This window comes from Haemaphysalis longicornis, unplaced genomic scaffold (assembly GCF_048455015.1).
Source record: "Haemaphysalis longicornis isolate Haplotype H1 unplaced genomic scaffold, Haemaphysalis longicornis Haplotype H1 scaffold_1, whole genome shotgun sequence".
Taxonomy (NCBI): domain Eukaryota; kingdom Metazoa; phylum Arthropoda; class Arachnida; order Ixodida; family Ixodidae; genus Haemaphysalis; species Haemaphysalis longicornis.
In genome coordinates, this window is record NW_027526203.1 from 220,754,544 (window position 1) to 220,768,246 (window position 13,703).

Here is a 13,703-nt window from a genome sequence, read left to right on the forward strand (position 1 = left end):
CGAGGTTCGACTCTACTTGCCCAGCTGTAACAGCGTTGCTCGGAGCGGTGCCCCAAAAGTGTGCAGTAACATTTTGCAGAGTTGTTGCTCATCGTACACTGTGGTAAAAAAGTACTCTTAAATTATTACTGGGGCGCAATGAGTCCAGCAGTTTCTTTTTTCATGTCATGTGGTTGACTGTGCTCTTGTTATTGTTGATAGAACGTACAAGCTGCGTTGAAAAACATTTTTGTCGGATGCACATAAAAAACTGCCGATTTTCTGCCATTTAAATCGTTGCTATATTATTATACTTTGTGTTTAAAATATCTGCAACTTTTTTGCATTACGCAAAATGTTTTCCAGGGCTGCATGGTATATCGCCTGGCGTCGCAGACGTACTTCAGTATATTTATGAAGACAATGCGAGATACCACGACGACATCCCGGAAGACACGCGGAGCAGTGGTGAGGAGGGCCCCAATGATGACCTGCAAGGCACCACCATCCGAGGCCCCAGCTCCAGTCATGGCCGAGGGGCCAGTGGCAGCCAAGTGCTAAGTGTCCGGGAACTGTTAAGCTTCCCCCCGCAACCGACCAGCCAGAGCACCGATCGCCCCAACAGGGAAGGTCCACAAGGAAGACGGGGCAAGTTGATAATTCTTTTCTGCTTCGGAACACTTGTACACACTTACTCGTTGAAAATGCAAATTCGGCAGGGCTTGCAGAACTAGCGATTGCATTAAAAATGTAATGCACATTCATTTTGCGGCAGTAACAATGGTTGGGTGAAACAAAGGAAGTTGAAAAAGTACACTCAGACTAAGTACACTAAGTACACTGACTACATGCACAGCATTCTGGTGACAGGCTGTCATGCTTTCACAGTTTGCACGTTTACCAGACACTCTCCCTGATATCGCTTGATCACACACTTCTCTGCTGTGGTAGTTACGTCACAATACCTGGAAGCGATTGCAGAGAAGGTCCTTGCAGATCAGGGGCATTTTATCTAGCAATAAGACAGTTATTTTTAAATCAAGCAACAAAAAAGTTTGTTTCTCATTTTCCAACAGGGTGATAGAAAGGGCTGTATCTTCACGCGCTGATATTTCCACGTGCCTTGACAAAACTATCGCAGACAATAGCACGCTCCAGCACTTTTCTTTAGGGAGTGTGTCCACTAAATGCATTTCAGAGTGTGTCAGCCTTTCACCAGAGTGCTCTGCAGGCACAGAGCGGCACGATCTCCTGTGTTTATTGTCGTAAAGCTTTCGACTGTACACTAACTAGGCCAGTACAATGAAATGAAAAGTCGACTAAATAAGACATATATAAAAAAAAGTCCACGGGGGAGAATGGACAAGGCCCAAAGCCCGCCTCGACATGTAACAAGGACAAGTGCTCACACAAAGTCAGTTGACAAAACCAAGTGGAAAAGCAAAGGAAACTGTGAAGGGGAACAAAGTTGGTGGCACCTCACTTTAGTTGTTATGCCACCAAGCTACACACTGCTGTGAGGTGTGTGGGATATTAAGCCTAACTGCAAACACGTAAATTTTTTTCCTCCCATCACTATAACCTTAAATGCGGTCCCATTTTACCTTCATTAAAATACAGCCACAGCACTTATGAACTCAACTTTAAACCTCAATATGTGCCACTCTGAATTTTAATAAAAGGCTGTTACAAAGAATTGTTTGGAGAACAAGTGTAATGATCTTGGGTTTCTTTTTTTTTGGTGCTTTGTAGGCGTTAGCAGGCCCAGAGAACCGGAGAACAATCTCCAATTCTTTCAAAGAAGACTTACCCACGAGAATGGATGGCGCGACCAAGAAAACTCAAGGGAGCTTCGGCGCCTGGCCCTAGAAGAAAAGCGCCTGGATTTCGAGTGGGCCTCACTAGAGCAGCGAAAAGCTGAATGGAAGGCTGCATGTGAGGAACGAGAAGAGGAGCGGCGGCTACGGATGGAGGAGGCGGCCGAGCTCCGGAGGGAGAGAAAACAGGAGCAAGAGGAGAGGGCAGAAGAACGGCGATCATTGCTGGCGCAGCAAGAAGCTCTCCTCCAGCAGCGGGCGGAGGAACACCGCATGTTTATGGCTCAGCAGGAGGCACTTTTAAATGTCATTCGAGCACTCGCCATAAAAAAGTAATTGCCTCTGGCTAATCCATTCTTTACCTCTGAATTTTCCAAGTTAGTCCTTCCGTCATATTATTGGCCTTCTCCTTCTTCTAGACGCGTCTTCTGTTATCCACTCTGTTACCCTGTTAGTCCACTCTGTTACCCTTCATCTCACTACACAGCCAGCCTCAGTTAATTTCTTTCCTTTTACTTACTTATTTTTTCATGTATGATATCTACTTCTGCTTGTTCCCTGATCCAGGAAGGTCGTTTCCTGTCCATAAGTGTTGCTCCTGTAATTCTTCGCTTCACGGCTCATTGAGCCAACCTTATTTTGCTTTCCTGTTGTTTAGTGAGGTGGTAAGTTTCCTCTCCATATGTCATCACCAGAAGCATGTTTTCATTGTATATTCTTCTTTTAAGTGAAAGATGTAGCTGCTTTTATTTGTGAATGAGTGCAGGGTGCACCCCAGCCCATCTCCCCCTCCTCAGAAATGATTTGATTTGATTGTAGGGTTTAACGCGCCGACGCAATGCAGGCGATGAGGCGCGCCGTAGTGGAGGGCTCCGGATTAATTTTGGCCACCTGGGGATCTTTACCGCGCACCGAAATCTCGTTCACACGAGCGTTTTTGCTTTTCGCCTCCATCAGAAAAGCGACCGCCGCGGCCGGGAATCGAACCCGCGACCTCGTGCTCAGCAGCGCAACGCCTTAGCCACTGAGCCACCGCGGCGGGTTCCTCTCAGAAATGCATGATTATGTCCTCGTCACGTTCTGCTTTTCCTCTTTTCATGCCCTTGACAGCCTTTTCTACTTGTTTAGTTACTACAGTCGAGCCCGCTTATAACGAACCTGAGCGTCACGCGGCCTCCATTCGTTATGTCCCGAAGTTCGTAGTAAATGGACCCGTGTAAAAAAAAGTAAAGAAAAAGAAATCAGAAGTCAAAGGATAATGTATTTTTTTCGCAAAGAAGTCCATGATGGCTGCTTGTTTCTGCAGGGCAGACTTGATGAGGGCGGTCACCAGTTTATTTAGAGCAACCGCGTGATCTTTGCTGAGGCCCTTGGCGTAAACAAGTTGTTTAAGGTCCTCTATGTAGCCCATTACCACCGGCGCACTCTAGGCGCAGGCTCAGAAGTTTCGTCATCATCCACGTCCGATTCCTTCGCATCGCTCTTGCCCCGCCCCGGCTGCACTTTCGAAGTGGTAGTGGGTGGCAAGAAAAGCAGGGTCACTGCCGTCGGGAAAGTTTGCACGTGGAGCGCAGTGCAGTTATCAATTACGAGCAGCACGTGCATGCCTTGCTTCTGCATGTCACGGTCGAACTCGCTCAGCCACTCCGCGAATAAATCGCACGTCATCTACGCCTCAGCATTAGGCCTGTAGTGCACAGGCACATAGCTCCTAAAGCAATGTGGCTCGTTCGATTTTAGGATGATGAAGGGCATGCTCCGGTCGCTGCCATCCATGTTAGTGCACAGAAATAGTGGGACGTGCACTTTGCTATGCTTCCTGCCAGTGCATGTGTCGCTTTTCATAGCATGCGTTTTATCGGGAAACATCTGGCAAATCAACACCGTTCAATTTGCGTTATATACGTCACACTTCGCATAGCTTGAAATAACTTCTCCATTTTTTTCAAGCCACGCTGCAACATCTTGGTCACTTGCGGACGCCGCCTCGCCGACAATCGAATTAAAAACAATGCCGTGCCGCACATTGAACCGATGTAGCCACCCATTGCCTGGGCAGAATTCGAAGTCTCTGGCTTTGCGTAGCATCATTGGGCCACTTAATGGAATGTCGCGAGCCCGTGCGTCGATGAGCCACTTCAGTAGCATGTCGCCGGCAGAGCTGGGAAGAGGCCGTCGTTTCAACCCACATCGCGGTGCGGTCATTCGCTGTAACCGATCGGCAGGGCTCAAAGTCGTTCAATGTACATGGGATTTCATGTCATTGAATTAACGTATATTTTGACCGTCACACAGGTTTTGTTCGTTACGAGAGAAAGTTCGTTTTAAGTGGGGCTGTTATATGCGGGCTCGACTGTAGTTGGACATTACAAGCTAAGCTCATTCCCTCAGTTTCCCCTGGTCTAACGTCGCTGGCATACAGGCTGGTGTTGAAATGTTCGGCTACTTTTATTGCCTTGTCCATGTTGTGTGTAATGTTGCCCTTCTTGTCTCTGAGAGCATACATTGTCTTCCTCTTAGCTGTTTTCAAACTGCCTCCTAGTTCCAGTGTTTCCTGGATCACTGCCATGTTGTACGCACGAATGTCATTTGCTAAACTTGTAGTAATCAGCTTTGTCAGCTCCGCTGATTGAAGTTGATTCACCGTACTTGACACCTTTATGATCTTACGTTTCTCAAGTAGTTCCTTCGTTTTCCAAGTTAGCTTTTTAGTTTTTTTCCTACGTGCTGTTCCCCCACACCTGCTTAATCTGTGATTGTCATTTCTGGGTTGTCGTTTAGCCTATCTTACACTATCCTTGTTGTCCTCTTTGAGAAGTGCAAATTTCTTTGAAAGGTTTCGTGTGTCCTGGCACTGAGTGATTGCATGTTGGGTTTCTTACTTTTCAAGATTTTCCTTCTTTCTTTTTGAGATTCACCCTAACCTGCCACTACCAAATGATGAGGGAAATAAATATATGTAAGCTTTATAACCACTTGTGTGTGATGTGTATTTTAAACCACTTTGCTGGTCATCCACTTTCGCAAAGTGGAATGGTTCCTAATTCTCAAGCTTTTAGAAAGCAAACAAGTTTGCGGCCTTTAAAAAAAATGGGGGGGGGGGGGGGGGGGGGACAGTTATGCTTAAGACATGAAGGTAGCAAAGCTGTATGCAACTTTCATGACCATAACAACAATTTAAGTCCACTATCGTAGCCAATTTACTTCTTCGCTGCTGCGTCAACAGTCTTTACTCCATCATCACTATACGCATGAGCTTCCTTCACTTTTTTGGAAGTGATGATCACTAGACAGTGTGTGCATACGCTGTTTTTTTCCATCTAATCTTGGTCAACAATGTCGTATGTTTGGATTGACAAATGTGTGCCGGGGACGCTGGTTAGTTGCCGCGTGGCACACACACGAGCGCTGGGCATTTTTTTATTCTTTTAACTGTGGATGCGGAAGTCAAACGATTTGGTAAACAGCTTCGCTGTTAAAAAGAGGCCTCACTTTTTGGCATGCAGTGCCGATGCTGCTGCGGGCTCAGAGATGCACGTGCCAATGGGCACATGAGCAAGGGGCGTAATGGGCATGCACATTTTTCGTATATTGTGAACGTTGAGCCTGCACCGGCTCTTGCAGCACCCTCTAAAAGCCATTTTACAGGCCGCTTGAATAGGTGCTCTTAGTTTACCCTGCAGCGCCAAGGCATTAACCAGGGAAAATTCAAAAGACAATGCAAACAGCAAAAACGTAAATGTACAGTCAGCTGCTTTGTCACTACTGCAAGCCCAGCAAATGGAAAAAGTTGGGTATAACAGCCAATCCATGGCAATGCCTGTTATGAGAATTGTAGTTGCCTTCAAAACATCTCCAGCCACTGCTCACGTACTAGCCATAATGGTTGCACTCTTCTCAATTCTGGATTTACAATTTCTAATTTATAATGGCCAATTGGACCAGCACACCCATACTGTGGCTGTCATTTCTATATCTTGCAGTCTATGGTTTTTAAGAGGTCAGATTTTAAGTGCTGCTGGCCTTGAGGGGAGGGGGGTGGGGACAATCAAAAGCACCAATGGCAATGAAAATGCAATTCATGGTAACAGTTCATTAATTGCGAAAACATACAGGTAGCAGCAAACAACAAAAGGAATTGAGAACGTGAAACAAAATGGTTAAAAGTTAATCTGATATCCAAAACGTATCGGTGGCAGTAAACAAACTATGAAAAAAAAAGAAGAAACAAGAAGAAACAAACAGTTAAATTTAAAGGAAACGGGTTCCTTAACAATAGCATCTGTCAATCCGTTGCACTCTTCAATCAATCAATAAGTTTGCTTGACATACACAAACATACAGATGTCAAGAGCACGGACAAAAAGCCTTGCATTCCAAAAGTGGGCGCAACCATTTTACTTCGGGGGGGTGGAGCTTCAAGCACCGTGGAGCGCGCACATCGACCGAAAAGGAGCAGATGTAAACAGCAAACAGACAGAAAGAAGGCGCCTAAATCTGGTTCCCAACTGGTGTCTCAAACCACCACCTCCTCCTCAAGCTGGGCCCCAGAAGAGTGTCTGCACAAACAACGTCCCACCTTCAACATGACCAATACTTCTGGCATACATTATGACACCATTGCTAAATCCACCTTGCGCAACTGGGCTCAGGTAGACGCAAACCAGGGATCGTCCAAAAATAAGGCATCAACTTGGTCTGCACCCTGTAATTTGAGACAACGCAAAACACTTTCGCCACTTTTGCGTGTTCTTTTGCTCCAGGAAACTGACTGTCTTTCCGTTCACCTCACACACTACAATGTGTATGCGTGTCCAACGATACTTACTTAGAATAGGGAGACGTGGTAAACACAATCACCCAACGCCAGGGGCCAAGCTGTGGTGCTCATGGACAGATGTTTACAGCGACAAAAAGCCAACAAAAGCAACTTGACGGGGTCTGCGCCACTTAATGTACAAGTCACGCAAAATTATAAATACGAATTGTAGTGCAGGCCGCGCATGCATGAATATTGCATTTATACATTAAAAATCAATTAACAATCAGCACCACCACCTTATCTAGGGGCATACAACAACACACATCTGCTCAAGAGTACACATCTACTCACAGCCTGCACTGAAAAAATATACGCAGTGTCTAGAGTGTCATCCAACGGCACTCTAGCTGATCGCTGCAGGCATGGCTAGAGTGCCGTTTCATACTACTCTGGATGTCTAAACATGCAGCACGGTAGGTTAGTGCAAATATTCATGCAATGATGGTGGCCGCAGGCCGAAAAACATGCCTACTTGGCTGCCATAGATACACGTGTGGCAATTTGTGAGAATTGTAGCCACTTTGTACATTTGTGGCACATTCTGTAGCAGAAGTTTTTGATTTTTTTGAAGTCAAGGAAGGCAAACAGATTTACTGTCTTCCCAAAACCCCGTTCAACTGCCTGGCGCACGGTGCTCATGCTGTTAAAGGTCTGCTGCTGCGGGCTCAGGGATGAGCCTGCATATGGCCGCATCAGCAGTGGCCGCAACGGGTACGCAGGGTCGCCATATATCGTGTATGTTGTCCCTTGCACCAGCCGTTGCAGCTTTTCGTACAGCCCACTTTCCCTCAGCATACCTGCGAAAAATGCAGACAATGAGATAGCGTGTTAGTGCACTCAACTCCCTTCTGGAAACCAACTTTGTTCAGTCGCTCAAGCAAGGCTGCTCAGACAACCATGCATGTACAGGATTGCGCAGAAGTAAACGGAGCACGCCAGCGGTGGCCAACCTGCACTGCTGCACCGCGTATGGGTGCCGACGGGAACCAAGGAGCGCCGGTCTAAGAGTGCGTTCGCACTGCACTTGTCGCCCTATCGGATATGTTTAATTACCGCTCTGCTGGCATGCCATATTGGGCGTAACGGTCTTCCAAAGGCCTCACTGCGCTATAGTGGGGCGCACCTTGCAAACACGGTATTGCTATGCTAAAACTGAAAATTCTGTAATCATACTATTTCCGTAAATGGCCATGCTTCACTGCGGAACAGGCAATGTGGAAAAGCCAGCTTACAAAAACCAAGCTTACACCGATTTTTGGTTAGTTGGCTTCACCTTTAGGACAGAGGCGTTGCTAGAAGGCATTTCTGCAGGGGCAATAAAAGCCTCCCTAAAATATGAATGTCCTAGTACCTTTTTTTATTTTTATAAGGTTTATCTATTTGTCCATACTGGGAACTGGTTTTTTCGTGGCAGGAAAACCTGCTCCGGAAGGAGTGTGAGGCGATACCACACCGAACTATAGTAAACTGTAGGTTCTTGACTGAACGATTAATTTAAATTTTCAATACATGAAAATAATTTGCATGTTTTGAAACAAAAATCACACGAAAATGGTTTACTTTAATAATTTACGTGAAAGTAATTTACATGCTACAAAGCACCTTCCACCCTAATGGTGTCATGAATTCTGCGGGGAAATGAGGCGTACCTGTGAGGCGTACCTCACCGTGCCCTACCAAGTCCTACAACTGCTCACTGCTGCAGATGGCTAGGTGGTGGAGGGGGGGGGGGCGGCGGCGTGAGACTTGCGAGGACAGGCCACAAGGTGTGAGAGAAGGCGTCAAGGCAGTCACAGAGAAAGTTAGGGGAAGGGAACTGAGAGGAATGGACCTTGTGAGGGAAGGTACGACTGGCGCAGGAATTGGTCTGTGTGGGAAGGTACAACTGGTGCAGGAATTGGTCTGGAGGGGTCGCCATAGGCGCTCCTAAGCGTTGGGGAGGAATGTGTGGTCAAGGTGGATAGCGACGGCGGCAGAAACGGTTATGCTGTGTGACTTCTTTACGTGAGAGAAGTCTATTGCGGGCCGACCGAGAACCGTGGTGAGGAGCAGGAACAACCCCAGCACGGCTAGTATGTTCTCGTTCTGCTTTGTTGCCCGCCTCAGGTTAGTATGATTACAGAAAACGGCTCCAAATTTGGTGTTATTGAGTCAGTAGTGAAGTTGTAAAACGAAAAGTAAATGCCGTCTGCTGGCAATACATGGCCATCCACGGAGGGAGCTGGGTTACAGGAAATGGCTGTAACTGTTGTTTTACCGGAACTATCGCGAAATAAATTATATGACAATGAGCCACGAGATGACTAACATTATGCCCCACAGCTCCACTGGCCATCCTTCATATAATAGAAGGGCATTGAATTTTTTTAACCGTGCGTGTCGCAACATCGGCTTATTAGTATTTTCTTTACCTTGCCATTGACATAACAGCGCCAAAGGCGTCAAATTCAAAGCTGTAGAAGATGCTCGTGAAAAATAGCAACGTAGGGTGCTCTCCCAGCCCCCTGCTTCGAGAAAGCGGTTGGTCCTGCTTTTGGCCGAAAGTATGGACGGCCTGTAACAATCCATAGGCAGCTGGTTCGCAGTCACTGGCAGCCAGCGTGCCCGCAAGCCGCCACTCGCGTCTTTTTCATTTAAAATAAGAAATTGGGACAAACGAAAGATTTGTCTTTGTAGGGTGCTCTTCGTTACTTTCATTCTTGGACAATACGGTCACTTTACACATCTCACCTTCGGGGCGTGCTGTCCTCGAGACACTGAATTCGGAGCTTTGCTCGGTTGCTGGCTGTTGTTAAAGGTCTCTGCTTCAGATTACGCAAAGATGGCTGTAGAATGAGCTGGTCGAAAACATGGCAATGTGTTCATATTTCTTAGTAGCTGAAAATCGCATTATTGTCTACAAAGGTTAAACTTTGCGCTCATGCCCCGATACCACAAGTGCCCTTTACCAAGCACTACAAGTGTCCTTTGCCTTCGCAGCTATTTTGGTCTACACCCGACGACAATAGCTACACTCACCAGCATCATTCCTGTGCCCTGGGTAAGGCCCATCCAGTTCGCACGCTATGCCATTAGCACACATGATGGCCTGGTACTTGACTGCATGGACCCTCTTGTGCCCCGAGAAGTAGATCCTCTGCTCCACGGATGGCCGGCAGATGGGCCTTGCAGTGCCATCCACAAAGCCCCAGCAGTTTGTCAACGCAGCTCCTCTGTTGTGCACAGCCTGCAGGGAAGAAAGTCTTAATTAAACACGCAATGCGAGGAAAGCTTGTAACCGTACTAGCACGCACAAAAAGAAAAAAAAAATAATGCCAGGTCGGCTGCTTAACACAGGAGGATCTCATAGTAGTTCCTTAGCACTAAAAAGGAGCAATTGCTCTGTTCATACATGTTTCCTATTTGACTTGTCTTAATGTAGTCTTTATTGTTCTGAAATTGAAGAAAGCTTTCAAAAGGTTGTGGTACCGGGGTTCTTGCACCCGGCCGCGGTTCCCAAGAAAGGACACTGAGCCCCCTCGATCACACCTTTACTTGGAGTCCCGCTACGCCAAGGTACACCGCTCAGCCGATCCGGCTGCACACACGTCGCCCAGCCGAGTCCGCCATGTCCTATCCTCGCTCCTCCCGCGCCACCTCCTCATCCTCAGCCGGCACATGTCCATCGCGCGGGATTGTCCACCGCCACTATTGCCGGATTACCACACTCTCCCCCCCTCCGAAGAAAAGGCCGACGCTGGCTGCCCTCGGCTGCAGTCGTCGGCACTCTCGAGGGACTCCCACGGCTCAGCCCGGATGGCAGTAGACCGGTGCCACAGGTGGCCTCCTAAGACCCGGGGGTCCTTGCAGAAGGTCCAAACGTGGCAAGGTCCTGTCCGCGGGCCTTGCTCCGCGGGTCGCGTCGGCACTCTCGAGGGACTCCCACGGCTCAGCCCGGATGGCAGTAGACCAGTGCCACAGGTGGCCTCCTAAGACCCGGGGGTCCTTGCAGAAGGTCCAAACGTGGCAAGGTCCTGTCCGCGGGCCTTGCTCCGCGGGGGTGGTGCCCGGCGCAGTCGTCAGCAGCTGTCCGCCTCGAGCTCCTGCTTCATCTTGGCGAACTCCTCCTTGGTCATGGAGCCCTCGCCCTCGCCGAGCTTCTGGAGCTTCTCCCGCGAGGCGTCGAAGTCCGGCCGCGGAGGGGCCGGGGGAATGATCATCCCGGCGTAGTCCTCGCTCTCCTCCAGGGCGTCATGGAGCCAGATGAACTCCTCGTGCTGCCGAAGCACAGAGAACTCCGGCTTCTGGAAGTCCGACAGCGTCGTCTTGGTGTGGACAGTGAACTTGACCTTGTCCCTCTCGCTGAGGGCATCCGAGATGTCCACCACCAGAGACTGGTCCGCCAGGTCGATCGTGTCTGACCACATCTTCAGCGAGCTGTCGGTCACATTTGCCGCGGAACACCAAAACGAGGAAGAAGACCACAATGCCCTTCCTAGGAACCACGGCCGGCCCCACGTTCAGGGCGCCAAATGTGGTACCGGGGTTCTTGCACCCGGCCGCGGTTCCCAAGAAAGGACACTGAGCCCCCTCGATCACACCTTTACTTGGAGTCCCGCTACGCCAAGGTACACCGCTCAGCCGATCCGGCTGCACACACGTCGCCCAGCCGAGTCCGCCATGTCCTATCCTCGCTCCTCCCGCGCCACCTCCTCATCCTCAGCCGGCACATGTCCATCGCGCGGGATTGTCCACCGCCACTATTGCCGGATTACCACAAGGTGGACCTCACTGCGTCGCTGCTTGCTATGAGCCACCTTTTTGAAGTGTCATAACATAGACTACAATGCAGTGCACGGAATGTAATTGGAAGGAATGTGATCCTCGGCTCCCTTATTTGAAGAAGTGTCATGCCGGACGGACCCCGGGTTTCTGTATTGGTACGGACTACAGTGACGGGGCCCGTCGCTTTAAAATCTGCACTACAGTAACGGGCCCCCTCATCTGTTCATGCACTACATGTGTTTTGCCAGTCAGTCGTTCGCACGAGCTGTCTGGCGCATGCGCTGCCTGGCACTTGTTTATGGAAAGGCTGTGTCTAGCATTCCGTCCAGAAGGAACGGCAGCTGTCACTAAATGTCCGTCCAGAGGAAACACAACTCGCTTTGAGAGCAGTCTCTCTTGATTTTTACCCAACCGGCCAAACCGCTACCGCTCACTGACTAGCCAGAATCACTCATAATTACAAATCATCATTAATAATTACAGATGGTCGGACTAACTCTAGCTCTATCCGAACGGATCTCCAAGCCGCCACACGACGCCCGCTTCACTATATTTCAGCGAGAGCAGTCGGTCTTGATTTTTACCTAACCGGCCAAACCGCTTCCACACACTGACTAGCCAGAGTCACTGTTAATTATTAATCACTGGTAATAATTACAGGAGATCGGGCGTAACTGGCGATGGCTACGTCGGCCTTGGCTCCAGTGAGCGGGAGCGGTTCGGCCGCTTCAGTAAAAAACCAAGACCGACTGCTCTAACCGTGTGAATTGTTTTGCTGTTACAAAACGCTAACCACGCAGCCACACACACACACACACACACACACACACACACACACACACACACACACACACACACACACACACACACACACACACACACACACACACACACACACACACACACACACACACACACACACACACGCACACACACACACACACGCACACACACACAAAAAAAATACCACGGTGCGAGAATCGAACCACGGACTACAACGTCCTTAGTCAGCGGCAGAACCACAACACAAAATCACAGAACGAGAAGCGGCGGCTAATCGGCTGGTTTTGATTTTGTTATATTGAGAGGGCCCCGTCACTGTAGTAATTCTTTTAAAGTGACGGGGCCCCGTCACTGTAGCGCAGATTTTAAAGCGATGGGCCCCGTCACTGTAGTCAGTACCTTCTGTATTTCATAACTTGGCGAGTGCAATACACCACGCTGAAGAGTAACGTAAGCAAGCATGTACTAACCTCGGCCAACTCCGGGAGGTCGTCCACGGTAAGCCACTGATGGGAGTTGAGGTCTCCCAACAGGTGGCCAAACGTGGTCTCGACGTGGTTGAACAGATGGTTCACCACACTGGACATGGACGACGAATGACGACCGAACATGGGCTCTAAGTCCCACCACCTGTTGGGGTATGCCAGTCGCCGCAGACCCATCAGGAGTGCCTCCTGGCCCGAAACTTTCACACCTTGGCTGCTTCGGATTACATCCGGCACTCTCATGTCCCCCTTAAGCAAGTCGAGGTGCTGCTTCTCGAAGCGGAACATCCTCCGGAACTCCTCTTCATCGAAGCTGTTGACGTCCAGCAGGCCGCCGCTCGATTTGTACTGGCGTGGCTTTGGCTCCCGGTAGCCGAGAAAAAGGTCTTCCAAGTCCGCCCAACTCAAATCTAAATACAAAAGCTGGTCACAAAGGACGCTGGCACGGGTTGGCCTCAACTTGGGCATCGTTCAACCATGAGAAGCACTACAGGATCACAACACTACAACGATCAGGAGCACTACAAACAACACTGAATAAGGATAAAAGCTAAAACAAACGGTGAAATTATCCGCACCGTTGAAAGTTATGTACAGAGAAAAGAAAAGAAAACACAAGAGAAAAGACAACTGTGAGAAGTGGCGCACAGAAATGAGTACACTGTAGCCCAGTCGAAGTAACTAGCCGCAGTACTGACATTGGATTGTATTGACTTCATTATGCTGACGCTCCAATATTTTGAAAAGAAAAAAATTATTTTAACTATACTTGCTGCATTATTAGTTGCATTGAAGGCAAAATATAGTACACCCACTAAAGTATTTGAAAATTTTGTAATTTACGCCTTCCGAAAGCTTTGTTCGTTTGCCGCAACAGCGCTGCGAGTGAAACACGCAAAGCGGCCGGGGAAAACGCTATTCTAAAACTGGTCGCGCGCAAGCGTGTTGCGTTTGGGTTCCCCTAACTTCTTGGGGGCCCCAAACGCAAGGGCCCCCTATTCTAAAACTCCCTAATGACGCGCGCGCGCGCTCCGTTTCCCTCATTCTCCTCCC

General features: G+C 48.8%; 1 pseudogene; it reads right to left on the reverse strand.

Moving 5' to 3' along the window:
• Positions 1 to 6,614: 6,614 nt before the first annotated feature.
• On the reverse strand, positions 6,615 to 13,118 carry LOC144168416 (uncharacterized; annotated as a pseudogene).
• Positions 13,119 to 13,703: the final 585 nt, after the last annotated feature.